The 22975-nt window shown below is 43.8% G+C and overlaps 1 protein-coding gene and 1 non-coding gene across 2 annotated transcripts in view; both read left to right on the top strand.

Moving 5' to 3' along the window:
- The window catches only part of SLC44A5 (solute carrier family 44 member 5), a 408205-nt gene that overhangs the window by 109728 nt on the left and 275502 nt on the right, over positions 1-22975 (top strand). The gene's annotated exons all lie outside the window — the stretch shown is intronic.
- Positions 4840-4977, top strand: LOC119927976. The gene has a single exon (XR_005450938.1). It is a non-coding gene; the product is annotated as a small nucleolar RNA SNORA7 (small nucleolar RNA).

Genomic DNA, 22975 nt, shown 5'->3' with positions numbered 1-22975 from the left:
CTTACTGTGTGCAGAGCACTGTACTAAGCGCTTGGGAAGTACAAGTTGGCAACATACAGAGGTGGTTCCTACCAAACAGTGGGCTCCTCTTCCTCTTCCTCATCCCCCTTCTCCACCATGAGACTCCCTCTTTGGCTGGTCCTTGTGGAAGGATCTGAAACTTTAATAAAACTCTGTTAGAGACAGAAAGAATGTTTCTAAAAGTTAAAATTATTATGGGGGTGGGGGGGGTGTTTGGAGCTGGGATCTTCCAGGCTATTGAGTGGACCATATCAAAGCCAGCAAATGAATGAATCAAAGTCCATGGAGGATTCCAGCATAAACACACAAGAATGAAAATGTAAAAGTAGGTGTGACATAAGGTTCCTTTATAATCAATCAATGGCATTTTATTGAGAGCTTAGCATGTGCAGAGTACTGTTATTAAGTGCTCTATAACACTAAGATTACTATTATTTGTTTCCCAGTAGATAGCCAGATTTTGCACATAACTGGAATTCTGAGTTTGTAGTTCTGGGTAAGGTTTCTCAATGGTCAAAGATATGGTTAAAATTATTATTGTTATAATAACAATAACAATAATAATAATAATGACATTTATTAAGTGCTTACTATGTGCAAAGCACTGTTCTAAGAGCTGGGGAGATTACAGGGTGATCAGGTTGTCCCACGGCGGGGCTCACTGTCTTAATCTCCATTTTACAGATGAGGGAACTGAGGCACAGAGAAGTTAAGTGACTTCCCCAAAGTCACACAGCTGACAATTGGTGGAGCCGGGATTTGAACGCATGACCTCTGACTCCAAAGCCCGTGCTCTTTCCACTTAGCCACGTATTGTTATTATTATTATTATTATTAATCAGCACTTACTATGTGCCAAGCACTGTACTAAATGCTGGGATAGGTACAAGATAATCAAATTGGACACAGTTCCTGTCCCACAAAGTGTTCATAGTCTACATAGGATTAAATCCCCATTTTACAGACGAGGGAACTGAGGCACAGAGAAGGTAGGTGACTTGCCCACACACACTGCAGACAGTGGCAGAGCCGGGATTAGAACCCAAGTCCCGTGACTCCTAAGCCTATGATTTTTTTCACTAGGCTGCACTGCTCCCCTAAATTACAGGAAAAGTGTGGCTCATTATTATTAAAGCACTAGATTATATTGTATCTACCCTAGTGCTTAGTATGGTGCTTGCCACTTAGTAAGCACTTAACCAATGCCATTATAATCATTATGTACAACATGTTTCTTGGTGTGAAAATGACTTCAGGGCATTTGTTCTGTTTTAGATTGGGCACTTTTCCTGAATGTGTGACTTTCAAATGTTTGGAGTGCAGTTTGGATTTTTATTTTCACATTATAATAGTTTTTAGTGCTTTTTGTAAGTCAGAAACTGCTTTAGGTCCTTCCAACTTGGGCTGTGACCCACATGTGGGATCAGGATTGTGCCCAACCTATTTATGTTTTATCTACCCCGCAGCCCAGTACAGTGCCTTGCTCATAGCCAACACTTAAAGACCAAAAAAATTAGCAAACTAGATAGATGATTTACAAGGTCAACAGTGCACAGAATAATTTATTCTGCCATACTGAGGGTCATTTATGCAGTTTTTTCATATCAGGATAAGCTTAACCCTCTTGCAGGATAATAAACACACGGTTAAGTTGACTTTTTCTTGTAATCTCTAACACCAATAATCAACCGTTTGATGGTATTTCTTGAGTCTACTGTGTGCAGAGCACTGTTCTAAGACTGGGAAAAGTACAGAGGAGTTAGTAGACATTATCACTACCCTCCAGGAGCTCACAGCCTGGTGGAGAAGGCAGTCTGAAAATAAATTATAGATAGGAAAAAGAAGTAGAGTGGAAGTGGCCTGGCACCATATTCGTATCTGTGAATAGCCACAGAATGAATCTCTATTTATTCCAAGGATCCTTTAAAATTCCCATTTAATTAGCTTAGAATTTTTATTGTGATTAAGAAATTAGTTGACCAAAGACAGCTTTCAAAACAAATAATATTGGAGAAATTCTTGGGAATTTAGATGGTGAAAGATCTAGCATATTTATACCTACGGCATAAAGGTAAGAAGCCACGTGGCCTAGTGGCCAGAGTACTGGCCCAGGAGTCAGAAGGACCTGGGTTTTAATCTTGGCTCTGCACTTTGCTGCTGTATGACCTCTCTGGGCCTCAGTTGCCTCATCTGTGAAATGGAGATTAAGATTGTGAGCCCCGTTTAGGCTATGAACTGTGTCCAACCTGAGCATCTTCTATAATAATGATGGCATTTGTTAAGCACTTGCTATGTGCAAAGCACTGTTCTAAGCACTGGAGGGGGATACAAGGTGATCAGGTTGTCCCACGTGGGGCTCACAGTCTTTATCCCCATTTTATGGATGAGGCAACTGAGGCACAGACAAGTGAAGTGACTTGCCCAAGGTCACACAGCTGACAATTGGTGGAGCCGGGATTTGAACCCATGACCTCTGACTCCAAAGCCCGTGCTCTTTCCATTGAGCCACGCTGCTGCTCTACCCCAGTGGTTAGTTTAGTGCCTGGCATGTAGTAAGCACTTAACAAATACCATTAAAAAAAGTACAAGGGTGATTAGATGATCAAATACACTATATTCTACAGGACATAGACATTCTTCCTGCCTTCATAAAGTCACAAAGAATTGGAATAATAATTCTAAACAAAATAATTAAAGTGCACAGTGCCCTTGTGGGATGGGCCAATGAATATTATTACTTCCATTAAATGGATGGGGAAACTAAAGTAGAAGTGCTGAGGGTCATTTTCAGCAAATTGCTGTTCTGCTTTTGGGCCTGCAAAGTAGTGTATCTAACAGTGAGAGCTCAAGTGAAATACGCTGACAAGAGGATAGTGCTTTGCACATAGTAAGCGCTTAACAAATGCCATTATTATTAAATCTGGAGTAGAAAGTCCCTCGATGCATGCAATTTTCCTCTCCATAAAAGATATAAATGCTCAGTGTTATCCTAAATTGGGTAGTTATTATTCACAGGTTAGGTTAGTAGTCCTTAGGTTACCCCAACTTGCAGATGGGGAAACTGAGGCAAAGAGTGATTTGACTACCTTGGAGGCAATACTTATGCTAGAGCTCTCTAATTCACCAACTAGTAATTGATGGAGTTTATTTGTCCAGAAAATGAACTTCACAATGAGATGTTTATGTAATGTATTTATTTATTTGTGCATTTATTTATTATGTATTTATTTATTTATCTATTCATTCTTGTTAATGTCTCTCTCCCCCTCTAGACTCTGAGCTCATTGAGAAGCAGCATGGCTCAGTGGAGAGCCCGGGCTTGGGAGTCAGAGGTTGTGGGTTCTAATCCCGGCTCTGCCACTTTTCTGCTGTGTGACCTTGGGCAAGTCACGTACCTTCTCTGAGCCTCAGTTACCTCATCTGTAAAATGGGGATTAAGACTGTGAGCCCCACGTGGGACAACCTGATCACCTTGTATCCCCCCAGCGCTTGGAACACTGCTTTGCACATAGTAAGCACTTAACAAATGCTATTATTATTATTATTATTATTGTTATTATTATTATTGTGGGCAGGAATGTGTCTATTTGTTGTTATATTGTACTCTCCCAAGAACTTAGTATAATGCTTTGCACACAGTAAGGGCTCAAAAATACTATTGAATAAATGAATGAATGAAAAGATGCCTAGCTCTAAGCAGAGATTGTGCTTTATCTAATTATCTTGTATTTATCACAGTGCTTAGCCTATTGTAAGTGTTTCATAAATACTGTTACAACTAGAGTATTAGATTAGGTATACAACAGCAAGGAGGAGCACAAGCCTTTAGCAAACTGATGTGAAGAGATGGAGATAAGAGGGTTTGAAAAGACTTAATATTAATAATAATCACATTATTCATTAAGTGCTTAAAGTAGGAAAGGAACTGTTTTCAAATGTGGGGTGATCACATAAAAATTAAGCTAAAATCTCTGGCTAGTGAGAGGGCTTGTTGTCCTTTGTACTTGAAAAAGGTGTTTTACGTAATAATCCTTGACGAGAGCGGCACCAACCTTCCTGACGTTCTAGAATTTGGGCAAATAGGGGCATCCTGGTGTCCAACCCAATTATCTTGAATCTACTCCAGTGCTCAGTACAGTGCCTGGCACAGAGTAAGTGCTTAACAAATACCTATGTATTATTATTATTATCTGCCTGCATACTACTCCTGCTTTGCTCCTGTGGTGTCAGGTGGGAGGAGCAAGGGGTTCTCTGTGCCTAATAATAGCAAAAAATTGTGGAATTTGCAAAGTGCACACTATGTGCCAAGCACTGCACAAAGCACTGGGGTAGATGCAAGATCATCAGGTTGAACAAAGACCCAGTCCCACTTGGAGCTCATAGTCTACAGTGACTGCCTTGATTTATTTTTTAATCTTCCTGGTTCAAAAGGCTATTAACTAGATAATAGTAAAGGTATTTATTGAACACCTGTTGGGTGTAACGCACTGCACTGAGTGCTTGGAAAAGTGCAATAGAAGACACGAGGCAATTCCCTGGTCACAAGAACCTTGCTGTAGAAATTCACTTTGTCAAGGGCAAAAGAGCGAATTATTTGTTATTCTGTATCTAGCAGTTGTTCTGCTATTGAATCCCACTTCCCTCAAAGTGGAACCAAAGGAAGTCCTTCTGTCAGAATGGAGCTTTATTCCTTGTGGAGCCTAATGTTGTAGGTGGATGTCCACTGTCTGCTCCAAATCAGTTGTGTTAAACCATCTCTAGGATGGCATGGGCCCAATCTGCTAGAGTGCCTTTTTTTTTTCCCTCACTTAGTAGATTCCCCTCTCAGGGTCACAAATGGAGAGTTTCCAGTACTCTACCAGTCTCGACTAAGGGAGGGAGAGTCAAGCAGAGGCATACCCACTCCATTCCTAGCTTGGGCAGTGACTAGCGAGTGGAAGGCAATCTGCTACAAGTTGAAACTCACCCGTGCTGGGCAGCAGCGACATGGGAGAGGGTCGAGGGTGGAGGCTCGGTTTATTGCATGGAAGGAGGCAGTGGTAAACCACTTCTGTATTTTTACCGAGGAAACTACAGGTACACTACCGGAGTGATTGCAGATGGAGGTGGGGCGTTCTGGGAGAGATGTGTCCATGGCATCCCTATGGGTCGGAGATGACTTGACAGCATAAAGCATGAAAAGGCAGCAGATGCCTCCATTCCAAATGTCCTGAGACTCACTGCCTCTCCATTCAAATGGCAGACCTTCCTGGGATGGGTCCAGAGGAATTTGCAACACGCTCAATATTACCTCCAATTTTTACTATTGATTGAATAGATGTGAAGAGAAGCAGCTTGGCTCCATGGAAAGAGCCCAGGCTTTGGAGTCAGAGGTCATGGGGTCAAATCCCGGCTCCGCCAATTGCCAGCTGTGTGATTTTGGGCAAGTCACTTAACTTCTCTGTGCCTCAGTTACCTCATCTGGAAAATGGGGATGAAAACTGTGAGCCCCCTGTGGGACAACCTGATCACCTTGTAACCTCCCCAGTGCTTAGGACAGTGCTTTGCCCATAGTAAGTGCTTAATAAATGCTATCATTATCATTATTATTATTATTATTAGTCTCAGGACTGGGTCTTAGCCATTGTTCTCTATGGGACACTCCATCGTCATTACCATCCTACCTTACTTCGCTACTCCCCTACTACAACCCAGCCTGTACGTTTTGCTCCTCTAATGCCAATCTTCTCCCTGTGCCTCCCTCTCGCCTATCTTGCCTCCAACTGATAGCCCATGTTCTGCCTCTGGCCTGGAAAATCCTCCTGCCTCTGGCCTAGAATGCCCTTCCTCCTCAATTCCCATAGAAAATTACTCTCCCCCTCTTCAAATCAATCAATCATATTTATTGAGCGCTTACTGTGTGCAGAGCACTGTAAAAAGCCTTATAGAAGGCACATCCCCTCCAAGAGGCCTTCCCAGACTAATCCCCCCACTTCCATTTCCTCTTCTCCCACTCCCTTATGCATCACCCTGACTCGCTCCCTTTGTTCTTCTCCTGTCCCAGCCCCACAGCATTTATGTACATATCTGTAATTTATTTATTTGTACTGATGTCTGTCTCCCCATTTCTAGATTGTAAGCTTGTTGTGGGCAGGGAATCTGTTTATTGTTTATTCATTCAATTCTATTTATTGAGCACTTATTGTGTGCAGAGCACTGTACTAAGCGCTTGGGAAGTACAAGTTGGATGTATTGTACTCTCCCAAGCGCTGAGTACAGTGCCCTGCAGACAGTAAATGCTCAATAAAAATGATTGAATGAGTGAATGAATGACTCACAATCATGTTCATCACATTTCTTTTCAGGCGCCCTCCTTTCCTCAAACCGCACGGCAATTTCAGGTCTTCGTGCTTAGCTGACAGCTGGGTGGGCACTTACCTTACTCTTTCCCCGAAGGCCAAATCCCTCATTTTCTTTGCTGCTCTCCTTGGTCTAGCTGTTGCCAGCCCTTAGTTCTATCATCATCATCATCAATCGTATTTATTGAGCGCTTACTGTGTGCAGAGCACTGTACTAAGCGCTTGGAAAGTACAAGTTGGCAACATATAGAGACAGTCTAGTCTGACTCCCACAAGACCCCACGTGGCTCAGTCTATCATAACTATTCATGATTGCATAGCTCCGTAGCCCAGCAATCTATCATTGTAGGTATTCCACTGCATATTTGTTCCTTAAATCTAGGAGACCCTTGACAGTCATAAATTGTTCCTTAAACCTGCAGCTCTGTAGTCCGGAAGTGTCCTATTACAGAGACAAAAAGCCATCAGAGTAGCTAAGCGACTTCATCAGGGCTGTAGGGTAACTTGGTGGCCAAGTCGATAGAGCACAGGGTGGGAGTCAGAAGGTTGTGGGTTCTGATTCTGTCTCCGCCCCTTGTCTGACACGTGACCTTGGGCAAGTCATTTCACTTCTCTGTGCCTCAGTTTCCTCATGTGAGCCCCGCACGGGACAGGGACTGTGTCCAACCTGGTTAGCCTGGATCCACCCCCGCGCTTAGTATAGCACCTGGCATACAGTAAGCGCTTAACAAATACCAGAATTATTATTATTGTTATCATCCTGGGTCTTGAAGCCACACTGCTTCCCCTTTCTGAGAGAGGAAGGTTTCAGAGTAGGCTGTTGCGCCTTATCACCTCCTTTCCCACCATGATTCATTCCCCCTCACCAAGCTTCAGTGGTTTCTGAAGTAGCGTAGCCTGGGAGTCAGAAGGACCTGAGTTCTAGTCCAGTCTCTGCCACTTGTCTGCTGTGTGACCTTGTGCAAGTCACTTAACTTCTCTGTGCATCAGTTACCTCATCTGTAAAACGGGGGATAAGACTGTGAGCCCCATGAGGGACAGGGACGGTGTCCAATTCGATTATACTGTATCTACCCCAGTGCTTAGAACAGTACATGGCACATAGTAAGCGCTTAACAGATTATTATCATTATTGTTTCTGAGCTCTCTATTTTTTTTTTTGTGGCACCCGCATGGTGTTAGCTTAATGTAAAAGTTTTAGATCCCTGTTCACTTATTATTTTGTGATTTCTCAGTTAGAAGTGTGTCCTGTTTGGGAAATGAGTGGACTCCACAGCCCTAGTGCATTCATGGCACCAAGATGAACTATTGATTAAGTGCTCTAGACTATAAGCTTGTTGTGGGCAGGGAATATGTCTACCAATTCTGTTGTACTCTTCCAAGCGCTTAGTACAGTGCTTTGCATGAAGTAAGTGTTCAACAAATGTTATTGATCGATTAAGAAGAGAAGCAGCATGGCTCAGTGGAAAGAGCAGGGGCTTGGGAGTCAGAGGTCATGGATTCAAATCCCGGCTCTGCCAACTGTCAGCTCTGTGACTTTGGGCAAGTCACCTCACTTCTCTGGGCCTCAGTTACCTCATCTGTAAAATGGGGGTTAAAACTATGAGCCCCCCCCGTGGGACAACCTGATCACCTTGTAACCTCCCCAGTGCTTAGAACAGTGCTTTGCACTTAGTAAGTGCTTAATAAATGCCATTATTATTATTATTATTATTGTTATTATTATTTAGGCTCAGCCAGGTAGAGGAGAAGGGCAAGAGGGCAGAACAGGGGTGCAGACCTACTTTGGCTTTAAAGCACTCCACCACCTTGCCCCATCCTCCCTCACCTTACTACTCTCCTATTACAACCCAGCCCACACAATTCACTCCTCTGGCACTAACCTTTTCACTGTGCCTCGATCTTGCTTATCTCACCACTGACCCCTCTCCCACATCCTGCCTCTGGCCTGGAACACCCTCCCTCCTCAAATCTGACAATTACTCTCCCCACTTCAGTCTTACTGAAGGCACAACTCCTCCAAGAGGCCTCCCCAGATTAAATCCCCCCTTCCTCTTCTCCCACTCCCTTCTGCATCGCCTTGACTTGCTCCCTTTGTTCTCCCCCTCACCCCCTCCCAGCCCCACAGCACTTAGGTACATATCTGTAATTTGTTTATCTATATAGATGTCTGTCTCCTTCCTTCTTTCCTGAGAAGCAGCGTGGCTCAGTGGAAAGAGCACGGGCTTTGGAGTCAGAGGTCATGGGTTCAAATTCTGGTTCCTCCAGTTGTCAGCTGTGTGACTTTGGGCAAGTCGCTTAACTTCTCTGGGCCTCAGTTACCTCATCTGTAAAATGGGGATGAAGACTGTGAGCCCCTTGTGGGACAACCTGATCACCTTGTAATCCCCAGTGCTTAGAACAGTGCTTTGCACATAGTAAGTGCTTAATAAATGCCATCAATCAATCAATCAATCAATCGTATTTATTGAGTGCTTACTGTGTGCAGAGCAATGTACTAAGCGCTTGGGAAGTACAAGATGGCAACATATAGAGACAGTCCCTACCCAACAGTGGGCTCACCGTCATTATTATTATTTATTGGGAGCTCCTTGTGGACAGAGAATGGGTCTGTCTATTGTTGTAGTGTACTCTCCTAAGTGCTTAGTGCAATGCTCTGTACACAGTAAGTGCTCAATAAATACAATTGATTGAATGAATGAATGACATAACCAGAAAGAAGAATGGGGTAAGCAGACAATGTGGGAAATCCCTGATCCTTCTAAGAAGACAATAAGAAAAGGGGCAAGGAAGTAGAGAAGAAGTCAAGGGGCAGAAAGGGGAATGGATGGAATGGGAGCCTACTTGATAGAACATCAGAAGATCATGGGTTCAAATCCCGGCTCCACCACTTGTCTACTGTGGGACCTTGGGTAAGTCACTTCACTTCTCTGTGCCTCAGTTCCCTCACCTGTAAAATGAGGATTAAGGCTGTGAAACCTGGGTGGGACAGGGACAGTGTCCAACCGGATTACCCTGTATCTACAACAGTGCCTGGCATATAGTAAACACTTAAGAAATACTGTAATTGTTATTATAAACTCAATGGAACCTGTGAATTTCACTTCCTCAGCTGTTTCTGTCTGTGGGGCATGTTAGGGCTCTCCAGGAGACAGTGGAAATAAAGGAGCCAGGTCTAGAGTGAGCTGTTGATCTGTGTTTTTTCTACCCTATACCTCAGTGGGGATGGTAGCAAGCAGTAGTAGTTCTAATTGCATTTATTGAGTGCCCACTGTATGCAACACATAGAACGAAGCACTTGGGTAAGTACAGTCATCACCATCAATGGTGTGTATTGAGCGCTTACTGCATGCAGGCCTAAAAGAACCTTGAAACTCTAATGGAAGAGTCAGACATTCAGAAAATTTACAAATAATGGGAGCAGTAGGAAGAAGAATCAGCTAGAGAGCCGAACAAATACATCAGGAAGAAATAGAATAATTCAGGGTAAATAGGTGGAGGAAGGATGTCAGATTGGCTCAGAGATAGGAGAATCAAAATATTCAAATCTGATATTTAAAGAATTCTCTGTATCATGTAATGGGAAACTTTAGATTTCAAACTCATTTTATATGGGCAGGATTGGATTCCTATCCCAGGTAAGTTATTTAACCTCACTGGGCCTCAGCTTCTTAACTGTGAAGTGCAGATAACAACTGCCTCTTCTACCTCACAAGGACTTTGTGAGAAGCAGTGTGGCCTAATGGATAGCACATGGGCCTGGGAGTAAGAAGGACCTGGGTTCTAATCCTGACTCCACCTCATGTCTGCTGTGTGACCGTGGGCAAATCACTTCACTTCTCAATTCCCTCATCTGCATAATGGACAATCAATATCAGTTCTCCCTCCCATTTACACTGTAAGTCCCATGTGGGCCCTGATTTTCTTATATTTACCCCAGAGCTTAGTACAGAGTCTGGCATATAATAAATGCTTAGGAAATACTACAGTTATTATTATTATTATAAAAGGAAATAATTGATGAGACACCTAAAACCAAAAAAAATGCTGTGCAAATTCGAGATATCTCTCATTTCATAGTTTTTGTCAAAATGTTGTTTCCTCTTGCATATCTTTCAAAGTGTTACCAGCTTAAACTCCCAACTCTGGAACGTTCTTTGAAATGTTTTAATTTCTAATGCAATCACCATCCCCAAATGTTTGGGGAAGGAAGTAGCAGTGATACTGTGCCCTTGCTTTTTTTCTTATAAATTTTTGGTTGGGCATAATTGTGAAACATTTAAAACTCCTTGGGAAAAATAGGTAAAATAAAAAATAATAATAAAAAAATAAAGTAAAATAAAAGCAAAATAAAAATAAGTAAAAATAAAAAAAAATGGCACCGGAGGTGTTGGAGGGAAAAGTGTTCAAACACTAATGAGTATGTTACCCGATGAAATGCTAGCCTACAGAAATCAATATATCAGGATTAAAAAAGGACATATAGATGAACCAAAAAGTGCAAAAAGTAACTACGGGCACAAAAAGCACATAATGTATGTCACATCCAGAAGAAAATCTGAGAAATTACAGAATGAAGTTCTGAGTGCAAAAATGACAGGAAGAGCAAAGGTGGAGAGTGACAAAAAATTACTCATAAGATGAAGTTTAAAATGCTGTAATATTACAAGTACATGAGGTACAAAAGGTCAGCGAACACCAGAGAAAGGTCTCTAATGGATAGCCAGGGTAATTTACTGACTGAAGGGGTCCTGTGGACATTGATTTAAAAGAAAAATTCCTTTGCCATCATACTCACAAAAGGGGGAGGAAATCTAGAAAGAGAAATCACCTTCAAAAGGATGAAGAAAAGCTGTATAAAGAGGTTATACCACAGCTTCTATCTAGCGCTATCGCAATCTCCCTCCATCTCTTTCTCTTTTTCTCTCTTTCTCTGTAATCCACATATTTGTTCTCCATATCTGAAGAAGTCACAACTGAAGGCCAGAGCCCATCGCTGTGTCTAAGGTGGAGGCTCCCTACTCTCAGCAGGACCTGAGAGTGGTTTGGTTTGCTCGGTGCCTGTGGAAAGAGCACGGGCTTTGGAGTCAGAGGTCATGGGTTCAAATCCGGCTCTGTCAATTGTCAGCTGTGTGACTTGGGGCAAGTCACTTCACTTCTCTAAGCCTCAGTTACCTCATCTGTAAAATGGGGATTAAGACTGTGAGCCCCATGTGGGACAACCTGATCACCTTGTAACCTCCCCAGTGCTTAGAACAGTGCTTTGCACATAGTGAGCACTTAATAAATGCTATTATTATTATTATCCAGTTACCTGTGATGGGTACCAGCATCGAGTCAAGCGGGCAGGGGATGGTCTGTGGCCAAGGAACATGGTATCAGTGTGAGCCCTTTTCACTTCATACACTCCTCTTGAGGGCCTTAACTTGTACATATCTATTCTATTTATTTTATTTTGTTAATATATTTGGTTTTGTTCTCTGTCTCCCCCTTCTAGACTGTGAGCCCACTGTTGGGTAGGGACTGTCTCTATATGTTGCCAACTTGTACTTCCCAAGCGCTTAGTACAGTGCTCTGCACACAGTAAGTGCTCAATAAATACGACTGATTGATTGATTAAGCATTTCCATGGGAGGAATCGTTGGAACAGGGTGGAAGTCACTGTCCACATGATAGTGATTCCATCGTTCCACAAAAGAAGGCCATTCTATTGGTGGCAGAAAAAATGGAAGTTGCAGGGTTGGGGAAAGGAGACTTTCTTCTTGCACTCAGGTATCTAAAACGGTAATTTATTTATTTATATTAATGTCTGTCTCCCCCTCTAGGCTGTAAGCTCGCTGTGGGCACAGAATGTGTCTGTTTATTGTTATATTGTACTCTCCCAAGTGCTTAGTGCAGTGTTTTGCAGACAGTAAGCACTCAATAAATGCGATTGAATGAATGAATGAATGACGGGTCTCTTTGAGACAATGGTCTCATGGAGGAAATTCTTGAGAAGAAAGTTTGTGTTTAGAAATAATCTGCAAGAAGATGTTGCTCCCAATCCCCTCCAGCACACTTGTCCAGAGCCTAACTTCCTTGTGTTTTCCTTGATTTTTCCCCACACCTCCCTTGTCCTTCCCTCTTCAATAATAATGATGGCATTTGTTAAGCGCTTACTATGTGCAAAGCACTGTTCTAAGCGCTGGGGAGGATATAAGGTGATCAGATTGTCCCACATGGGGCTCATAGTCTTAATCCTGATTTTACAGATGAGGTAACTGAGGCCCAGAGAAGTGAAGTAACTTGCCCAAAGTCACACAGCTGACAATTGGTGGAGCCAGGATTAGAGCCCATGACCTCTGACTCCCAAGCCCGTGCTCTTTCCACTGAGCCACGCTTTTTATCTTTCCCTTCCCTCTCCATGTTTCCTGCCTTGGCCCTCCCTGTAATAGAGGAATGTATGAAGAGTCACTAGGGATCCTTGCCCAACTCTAGACTAGTCTAATGATTCACTTCTAGAGTCCTGAAATTGCTTGTTTGGCTCTGTTTGTGTTAAAGTCATAGAAGGATAAATGATTTGCCATGGATTCCCTGCTAGTCCTGCTAAGTCAGGCTGGAAAGCAAGGGCAAAAAATTTACCAGCCCTCAAACTTTCTTTTCTTTAAAGCAGCCCATCCTATGGACATGGATGATGGAGCTAAAACTAAAGAAGCCAGCATTCATCTTGCCAGCCAGCAAAAAAATAAAAATAAAAAATATATCATCATGATATTTCCCTTGGTTGAATGGAGATTAGTTGAGAAGCAGCATGGCCTGGTGGAAAGAGATCAGTCCTGAGAGTCAAGGGACCAGTATTCTAATCCCAACTCTGCTATTTACCCTCTGTGTGACTTTGGGGAAGCATTCTAACTTCTGTGGGCTTCAGTTTCTTTGTCTGTAAAATGGGAATTAAATGACTGTTTTCCCTTTCCCATTTCTATTCAATCTGATTTTTCTGTGTCTAACAGTCAATCCGTGGTGACAGCCCTCAGTGCTTCAGTGCTTAGAACAGTGCTTTGCACATAGTAAGCACTTAATAAATGCCATTATTATTATTATTATTCAACTCCCTTCTGCTTTGCCCTCACTTGCTCCCTTTATTCATCCCCACTCCCAGTCCCATAGCACTTATGTGCATATCTGTAACTTATTTGTTCATAGTAATGTCGGTTGCTCCCTCTAGACTGTAAGCTCGCTGTGGATATGGAATGTCTGGTTTTTTGTTGTTGTTGTGGTGTACTCTCCCAAGCACTTAATACAGTGCTTTGCACACAGTAAGTGCTCAATAAATAGAATTGACTGATTGTATTCAGAGCAGTGTACTATGTGTTTCAGGTCAATGGCAGGGAAAAACTGGATAGCAAGGAAGCGGGCCCCAGGGGGTGAAGCATTTGGTGAAGTAGTGTGGTCTAGTGGCTAGAGCACGAGCCTGAGAGTCAGAAGGAGTTGTGGTCTAAATCCAGGCTCCTCCAGTCGTCTGCTGTGTGACCTTGGCAAGTCATTTCACTTCTCTTTGCCTGTTACCTCATCTTTAAAATGAGGCTGTAAGGCTGTGAGCCCAATGTGGGATGTGAACTTGTGTCTAACGCGATTAGCTTCTCTCTACTCCAGTGCTTAATAAAGTGCCTGGCACATAGTAAGCACTTAAATATCTTTATAAAAGGAGTGGGGAGCTCACTGTGGGAATAAAAGAAATGGGTGGGAGAGTCTGTCCTGGGCTGCCGCCCCCTGAGAGGTCAAATGTTCCCAGAAGCCTTGGATCTGCTGAAGGAAGACAGGGAGCTGCCTTCAGGGTGGGGAATCTGAGTCAGCTTGTCCTGAGTTATTAATAATTATAAGAATTATGATATTTGTTAAATGCTACTGTGTCAAGCACTGATACTCATTCAGTCATATTTATTGAGTGCTTAGTGCTTACTGTGTGCAGAGTGCTATACTAAGTGCTTGGGAGAGTACAGTATAACAATAAACAGACACATTCCCTGCTCACAGTGAGTTTATAGTCTAGAGATAAGATCATCAGGTTCTACCTACATGGGGCTCACATTGTAAATAGGAAGGAGAACAGGTATTGAATCTCCATTTCACAGGTAAGGGAACTAAGGCACTGAGAAGTGAAGTGACTTGCCCAAGGTCACACATCAGACCAGTGGCAGAGGTGGGATTAGAAGCCAGGTCCTCTGGCTCCCAGGCCTGTACTCTTTCCAGTAAGCCACGCTGCTTCTCCAACTCATTCTTGGGGATGGATTGCTTTCGCTGAAGCTGCTCTGTACCAAAAGCTACAAATGACAAGTCCTTGTAAATTTAACAACTTAATGTAGAATCCCTAAATAGAACAAAGGGAAGGGTATGGGTGAAGAGAACTGTCTCATTTTCTTACACCTACTGAATTAGTGGTCAGAGTATCCGTGGGGACAAGCACGGTAGTCCAGGTTGTATGGGGTAGAAATAGCCTGGATGGGGGGGGGGGGGGGGGGGGGAGAGAGAGAGAGAGAGAGAGAGAGAGAGAGAGAGAGAGAGAGAGAGAGAGAGAGAGAGAGAGAGAGAGAGAGAGAGAGAGAGAGAGAGAGTATAAATGAATCAGAGACATAGGCAGATTCCCCCCCACCCCCCACACATATATCCCTATTCACTCACTTTGATGATGCTCCTCTCAGATTTCTTGCTGCTGCAAGAAAAACTCCTCACTCCTGGCTTCAGAGCTCTCCATCACCTCACTCCCTCCTACCTCACCTCCTTTCTCTCCTTCTACAGCCCAGCCTGCACACTCTGCTCCTCTGCTGCTAACCTCCTCACTGGGCCTCATTCTCGCCTGTCCCTCCATAGACCCCTGGCCCATGTCCTACCTCTTGCCTGGAATGCCCTCCCTCCTCAAATCCGCCAAACAATCACACTTTTCCCCTTCAAAGCCCTACTGAAGGCTCACCTCCTCCAAGAGGCCTTCCCAGACTAAGCCCCCCTTTTCTTCAGCTCCCCCTTTCCTCTCCATCGCCCCGACTCACTCCCTTTTCTCTACTTCCCCTCAACTCCCCACAGCACTTGTGCATATATGTACATATCTATAATTCTATTTATTTACATTCAGGACTGTTTACTTGTTCTGATATGTATGTATATCTCTAATTCTATTTATTTATATAGATGTTACTGATGCCTGTTTACTTGCTTTGATGACTGTCTCCCCCCTTCAGACTATGAGCCTGTTATGGGTAGGGATTGTCTCTCTTTGTTGTTGAATTGTACTTTCCAAGTGCTTAGTACAGTGCTCTGCACACACTAAGCACTCAATAAATACGATTGAATGAATGAATAAGGTGAGAGAGGAAGAGAAAGAGTTGATGTTCCTTGTCCCCCAACTTGGCCAGCAAACCATTTCCTCTTTGCCATCTTCCTCTTGCTCTAGGCTGGAAGGGCCACAGCCTGTGCTGCATGTTCATTCATTCATTCAATCGTATTTATTGAGGGCTTACTGTGTGCAAAGCACTGTACTAAGTGCTTGGGAAGTACAGCTTGGCAGCCAGTCCTGCACATGCTGGGTGTTCATTCATTCACTCATTCAATCGTATTTATTGAGCGCTTACTGTGTGCAGAGCACTGTACTAAGCGCTTGGGAAGTACAAGTTGGCAACATATAGAGACGGTCCTACCCAACAGTGGGCTCACATTCATTCATTCAGTTGTATTTATTGAGTGCTTACTGCATGCAAAGCACTGTACTAAGCACTTGGGAAAGCACAGTACAACAACAAACACATTCCCTGCCCATAATGAGCTCATAGTTTTAAGGGAGAGACAGAACATTAATATGGATCAATCAATCAATCAATCATATTTATTGAGCGCTTACTGTGTGCAGAGCACTGTAGTAAGCACTTGGGAAGTACAAGTTGTCAACATATAGAGATGGTCCCTACCCAACAGTGGGCTCACAGTCTAGAAGGGGGAGACAGAGAACAAAACAAAACATATTAACAAAATAAAAAAAGTAGAATGAATATGTACAAGTAAAATAAATAAATAGAGTAATAAATACGTTCAAACATATATACATATATACGGGTGCTGTGGGGAAGAGAAGGAGGTAAGGCGGGGTGGATGGAGATGGGGAGGAGGGGGAGAGGAAGGAGGGGGCTCAGTGTTCATCTCCCAGGTTCCATCATGGGAAAACTGCAATGCACGGGGGTCCGTGCAAGTCTCAAATCTCCAGAAAGTAGCACCCCACTAGCAGCAGTGGCCCTTTTAGACTGGAGTCAGGCTGGCAGCAGAGGTGCAGCCCTAGTAGATTCTCCTTTTCTTTGTCTCTGTGTTCCTGCTATAGCTGTCTTCTGCAGGGCATAGTCAGCACTTGGTAGAGAGGGAAAGTCACTCAGAAGGCAGGAGGGAGCAAGTCCTCATGGGGACCCATAAGACTGTCATTGTCATTGTCATTATCAACAGCATTTTTCATGGGCAGAGCAGCATTCTCCATGCTTGGGAGAGTACCAAAGAGTTAATAATAATAATACTAACAATGGCATTTATTAAGCGCTTACTATGTGCAAAGCACTGTTCTAAGCGCTGGGGAGGTTACAAGGTGATCAGGTTGTCCCACGTGGGGCTCACAGTCTTAACCTCCATTTTACATATGTGGTAACTGAGGCCCAGAGAAGTTAAGTGACTTGCCGAAAGTCACACAGCTGACAATTGGCAGAGCCGGGATTTGAACCCATGACCTCTGACTCCAAAGCCTGTGCTCTTTCCACTGCGCCATGCTGCTTCTAAGGAGCTTCTAAAATAAGGGGACTCAATCCCTTCCCTATAGGAACTTTCACTGAAGCAGGGTAAACAAGACATTTAGACTCTAGCCAGGGACACTCAAGTAGGTCTCCTTTTTATACTTACTGGGCCAAAATTAGAACCCACTTCAACAATGAGAATCCTTGGGGAGAATCTGAGGGCCTGGCTCCAGTTCAGTGTGACAGAACTCAGGCCTGTTTGCAGAGCAAGAAACACCAGCCTCAGGACTCTGGACATGTGGCATGGCATAGTGGATAGAGCACCGGCCTGAGAGTCAGAAGGTCATGGGTTCTAATCCCGGCTCTGCCACTTGTCTGCTGTGTGACCTTGGGCAAGTCACTTCAATTCTCTGGGCCTCAGTTACCTCATCTGTAAAATGGGGATTAAGACTGTGAGCCCCACGTGGGATAGAGACAGCGTCCAACCAGAACTGCTTGTATCCTCCCCAGGGCTTAGTACAGTGCCTGGCACATAGTTAAGTGCTTAACTGTAATAATAATAATAATAATAATATGGATGTATCATTCCACAAGGCAGTGACCACCAGCCTGCATTGAAGCAGTGTGGTTCAGTGGCTTGGGAGTCAGAGGTCATGGGTTCTAATCCCACCTCGCCACTTGTCAGCTGTGTGACTTTGGGCAAGTCACTTAACTTCTCTGTGTCTCAGTTACCTCATCTGGAAAATGGGGATTAAGACTGTGAGCCCCCCATGGGACAACGTGATTACCTTGTATCTCCCCCAGCGCTTAGAACAGTGCTTGGCACATAATATGCACATAACAAATACCAAAGTTATTATTATTTTTATTATTTCCAGATGTGACAGGCTGGAATGTTCCTGGATTGAGAAAAAAGGGTCCATAATAGTGTACCAGGTGATTCTGGGTAGGGGGTGGATCATTACTGCCTCAGTGCTTAGTACAGTGTGCCTCGGACATGGTCAGTGCTTGACAAATACCATCATTATTATTGTTTATCTTTTAGACTGTGAGCCCACTGTTGGGTAGCGACTGTCTCTATATGTTGCCAACTTGTACTTCCCAAGCGCTTAGTACAGTGCTCTGCACACAGTAAACACTCAATAAATACGATTGATTGATTGATTGATTTTTATAGCTGACAGTCTGGCTTTCAGTGGGTCTTTCCAAGGTTGATCTGGCTATAGCAGTGAGTGCTTTTAAATTTGATCAATTTATTTGCAATGCCCAGCATTACCATTGCCAAGCCCTGGTCTGGGAGCAGCACCTGCATTTCCAAAGACCTGAGGAGGAAACACAAGGACTCTGGAGCAAGGTGGGGGAAAGAGGGGTGGTCAGGGGTCAGTGTGGAGAAACTCACTAGGTTCAGGTAGGTTTGGATGGACTTTGCTTAAAATGTTCTGTGACAGCTTTATGTTCCACTGCACATCCAGCCCAAGTTTCATAACATAGGCAGCGTAGGTGACTGGTAGTGGATAGAAGACCAGCCTGGGAGCCAGAAGATCATGGGTTCTAATCCCGGCTCCACTATTTGTCTGCTTTATGGCCTTGGGCAAGCCACTTCACTTCTTTGTGCCTCAGTTACCTCATCTGTAAAATGGGGATTAAGATTGTGAGCCCACTACAGGATGGGGACTGTGTCCAACCAGATTTGCTTGTATCCACCCCAGCACTTAGTACTGTGTCTGGCACATAGTAAGTGCTTAACTATTACCATGATGATGATGATGATGATGATGATTATTATTATTATTATCATGGTATCAGTAGGTGCTGTCCTGGGTTGGCTGCAGAAGGGCAAGGTGCAAGGAGAACCTTAGCCTAGGACCAATTTGGAGAAAGCCCCCCAACTCCCAGCCAGCCTGAGGGACCCCCTCACCCACTGGCTGCCTTGTGGCCAGCCAGGTGGGGGAATGGATGGCTGCCTTTTTTTTTCCTTATGGTATTTGTTAAGTGCTTACTACATGCTAGGCACTGTACTCAGCGCTGGGTAGATACAAGCTTCTCATATTGGACACAGTCCCTGACTCACATGGGCCTCACAATCTTAATCCCCATTTTACAGAGGGGGTAACTGAGGCAGAGACTTGTCCAAGGTTACACAGAAGACGAGTGATAGAGGTGGATTAGAATCCAGGTCTTTCTTATTCTCAGGCCCGTGCTCTATCCACTAAGGCCACAATGCTTCTGCATTTATAGGCAACCTACACCTCTTACCTTAACAAGTGAAAAGTAGGATTGACAAAAGCCAGACAAACAAAATCTCAGGGCCCACTAGATTCTGCAATTGTGTGGCCTGCCTACAAAGAGTTTATCCATATTTTCTTCCTCCTGGAGATTTGTGAGGGACTTTGGGTATGGTGAAGGGGAAGAGTATGGTCATTTGTGAGGATTAAAAATGGCAGACAAGTCCTCATTACCTAAGGTACCCAAATTCAATTTTAAGGGTATTTTTTGAAGAAACAAACCAATTAATTAAACAAAAAATCCTCCAGATTTTCTTCTCCTCTGGATCAGGGAAAGTCAAAATCTTGAGTTTTCTTTTTTCCTTTCAGAAGCCATAAACATTCTCAATCTAAAGTCTAGGGTGCTCCTACGAGTTTATGGGGACATACATTTTAGATGATTTTTATTTTTCATTCAAATACTTTCTTTAAAGCTCATTTTTCAAGTTAATCTTTAGTTTAAAATGCAAACCTCCACTGGTTGTCAGACCATAAAGCTTAGAAAGAAAAAGATGAAAAGGCAGTCATTCTCCCCGGACTTCAGGTTTCTCTGAAATGTAAGCGTCTGCCCCCTCCCCCTGCCCTCCCTCATTCTTAGATCAGTACCGTTCATATAAATGCATCAATTTTAAATTTACAGTCGTTTTCCCAGTAATGGGGTGGTGGGATATTATTGTCAGCTGTTCCTGCTCTGAAAGCTCAACCCTGGGAGATATCTGTTGAGTCATAATTTGCAGGAGCCCTTAGCGTTTCAGTCAAAGCAATCTCAGCTATGCAGCCGCCTGATCTTGAATAGAACCCGTTAGGAGATTTTAAAATGCTAGAGGTATTTGAGAAGCTGCTAATGCTGGAAATGTCCAGGTTTCTCCCTCTTCGCACCCCCACCTTTCCTTGGTTATGGGGTGCTGATTTCTGTCCAGAGCTGTCTCGGAGGGTCATGAGCTGTTCATAAGCTTCTTGGCCATGATTCTGCTAGGCAGCCTCGTGGCTTTGTAGCTGTTCCTCATTTGTAAGCATACCATTCATCTGAGATCCAAATTTGCTTCCCTCAAACAGACCTCCTGGGGCTTATCCCTGTCCACTGAGGGCCTTAGAAGCCAGGCTTGTTAAGCAGAAGGTAAACAATAAAATCCATCTGAGCGGGTTAAAGAATTGAATTTCACGGCCATTGCTGTTTTAGGGGTGATAGCTTCAACGTCTGACCATGAGATTTTTTCCAACTGAAAAACATCATCATCATCGTTACCATTTTCTTTAATCGAAGCATCCATTGCAACCAGACTCCGTTCACAGGTGAAGAAGATCATTTGAAAATTAGTCAATTAACTTGATCACTGTAGACAGCCCAACCAGATTATTCAGGCTAATAGACTCTCTTTGGGGTTTGAATGATCTGTTTTGGCTGCCTACAGTGATCAGATTAGCCAGATATCTGTCACATAATCATTTCAATTGATTTTCCATGGAGGTGCAGCTGTCTCTGAACAAATCCCTTAAAGTAAGAGTAAACACAGAGGCATCCTTGCTGTCTCCTGTCCTGTCCTTGCTGCCCTTTTTCCCTCAATAAAGAGAATGACCAGAAGTTTTTTTGGTTTCAGCCCAATCAATCAATCAATCAATCGTATTTATTGAGCGCTTACTATGTGCAGAGCACTGTACTAAGCGCTTGGGAAGTACAAATTGGCAACACATAGAGACAGTCCCTACCCAACAGTGGGCTCACAGTCTAAAAGGGGGAGACAGAGAACAGAACCAAACATACCAACAAAATAAAATAAATAGGATAGAAATGTACAAGTAAATAAATAAATAAATAGAGTAATAAATATGTACAACCATATATACATATATACAGGTGCTGTGGGGAAGGGAAGGAGGTAAGATGGGGAGATGGAGAGGGGGATGAGGGGGAGAGGAAGGAAGGGGCTCAGTCTGGGAAGGCCTCCTGGAGGAGGTGAGCTCTCAGCAGGGCCTTGAAGGGAGGAAGAGAGCTAGCTTGGCGGAGGGGCAGAGGGAGGGCATTCTAGGCCCGGGGGATGACGTGGGCCGGGGGTCGACGGCGGGACAGGCGAGAACGAGGTACAGTGAGGAGATTAGCGGTGGAGGAGCGGAGGGTGCGGGCTGGGCTGGAGAAGGAGCGAAGGGAGGTGAGGTAGGAGGGGGCGAGGTGATGGACAGCCTTGAAGCCCAGGGTGAGGAGTTTCTGCCTGATGCACAGATTGATTGGTAGCCACTGGAGATTTTTGAGGAGGGGAGTAATATGCCCACAGCGTTTCTGGACAAAGATAATCCGGGCAGCAGCATGAAGTATGGATTGAAGTGGAGAGAGACACGAGGATGGGAGATCAGAGAGAAGGCTGATGCAGTAGTCCAGACGGGATAGGATGAGAGCTTGAATGAGCAGGGTAGCAGTATGGATGGAGAGGAAAGGGCGGATCTTGGCAATGTTGCGGAGCTGAGACCGGCAGGTTTTGGTGACGGCTTGGATGTGAGGGGTGAATGAGAGAGCGGAGTCGAGGATGACACCAAGGTTGCGGGCTTGTGAGATGGGAAGGATGGTAGTGCCGTCAACAGAGATGGGAAAGTCAGGGAGAGGACCTACAAGTGAGTAGTAATAGTATTTATAGTGGGTTCACAGGGTGCAGTACACTGCATTAAGTGGTTGAGAAAATACAGAATATGGGAACTATGTTCTCTGTCCACCAGAAACTTGAATTCTAATAGGGGAGGAAGAAATATTTACAAAGGAAGCAATCAGAATAAACTGTACAGGTGACTATAAGCTTGTCAGCATTCATTCATTCAGTCGCATTGAGCGCTTACTGTGTGCAGAGCACTGTACTAAGTGCTTGGGAAGTACAAGTTGGCAACATATAGAGATGGTCCCTACCCAACAATGGGCTCACAGTCTAGAAGGGGACATAGCAAAACAAAACATGTGGACAGGTGTCATTTCAGCAACTCTGTCATATTGCACTTTTCCAGGTGCATGGTACAGTGCCTTCCCAGATTGAGCCCCCTCCTTCCTCTTCCACTCCTCCCCCTTTCCATTCCCCTGCCTTACCTACTTCCCCTCCCCACAGCACCGATATATATTTATATATGTTTGTACTTATTTATTACTCTATTTTACTTGTACATATTTATTCTATTTATTTTATTTTGTTAATATGTTTAGTTGTCTGTCTCCCCCTTCTAGACTGTGAAACCGCTGTTGGGTAGGGACCATCTCTATATGCTACCAACTTGTACTTCCCAAGTGCTTAGTACAGTGCTCTGCACACAGTAAGCGCTCAATAAATATGATTGAATGAATGAATGCTCTGCATGTAGTAAGTGTTCAATAAATACCATTGGTTGATTAATTGATTGATAATACTTTTATACACAAGTGCAGCTGAAGAAGGGTTTAAATAAATATTCTAGACCTGCTGCTCTTCCCTCCCTGGGGTGATGAGGAGGACCCCAATATCAGTTATGCAGAAGTCTAGTACAGCCTCGTTCTGAGTTTCTGTGAACACCCCTGACATTTGAGATACAGAGAAGAAATTTGAGGCACTCACAGTGTAGTCTGCAAATTCAGAGATTCCTTTCTCAGAGAGAGGTTGCCAACTTC

The sequence above is a fragment of the Tachyglossus aculeatus genome, chromosome 4, assembly GCF_015852505.1.
Source record: "Tachyglossus aculeatus isolate mTacAcu1 chromosome 4, mTacAcu1.pri, whole genome shotgun sequence".
In the NCBI taxonomy this organism is placed as follows: Eukaryota; Metazoa; Chordata; class Mammalia; order Monotremata; family Tachyglossidae; genus Tachyglossus; species Tachyglossus aculeatus.
Note: the sequence above shows the minus strand (reverse complement) of the source record. Positions and strands in the feature narration are given on the sequence as shown.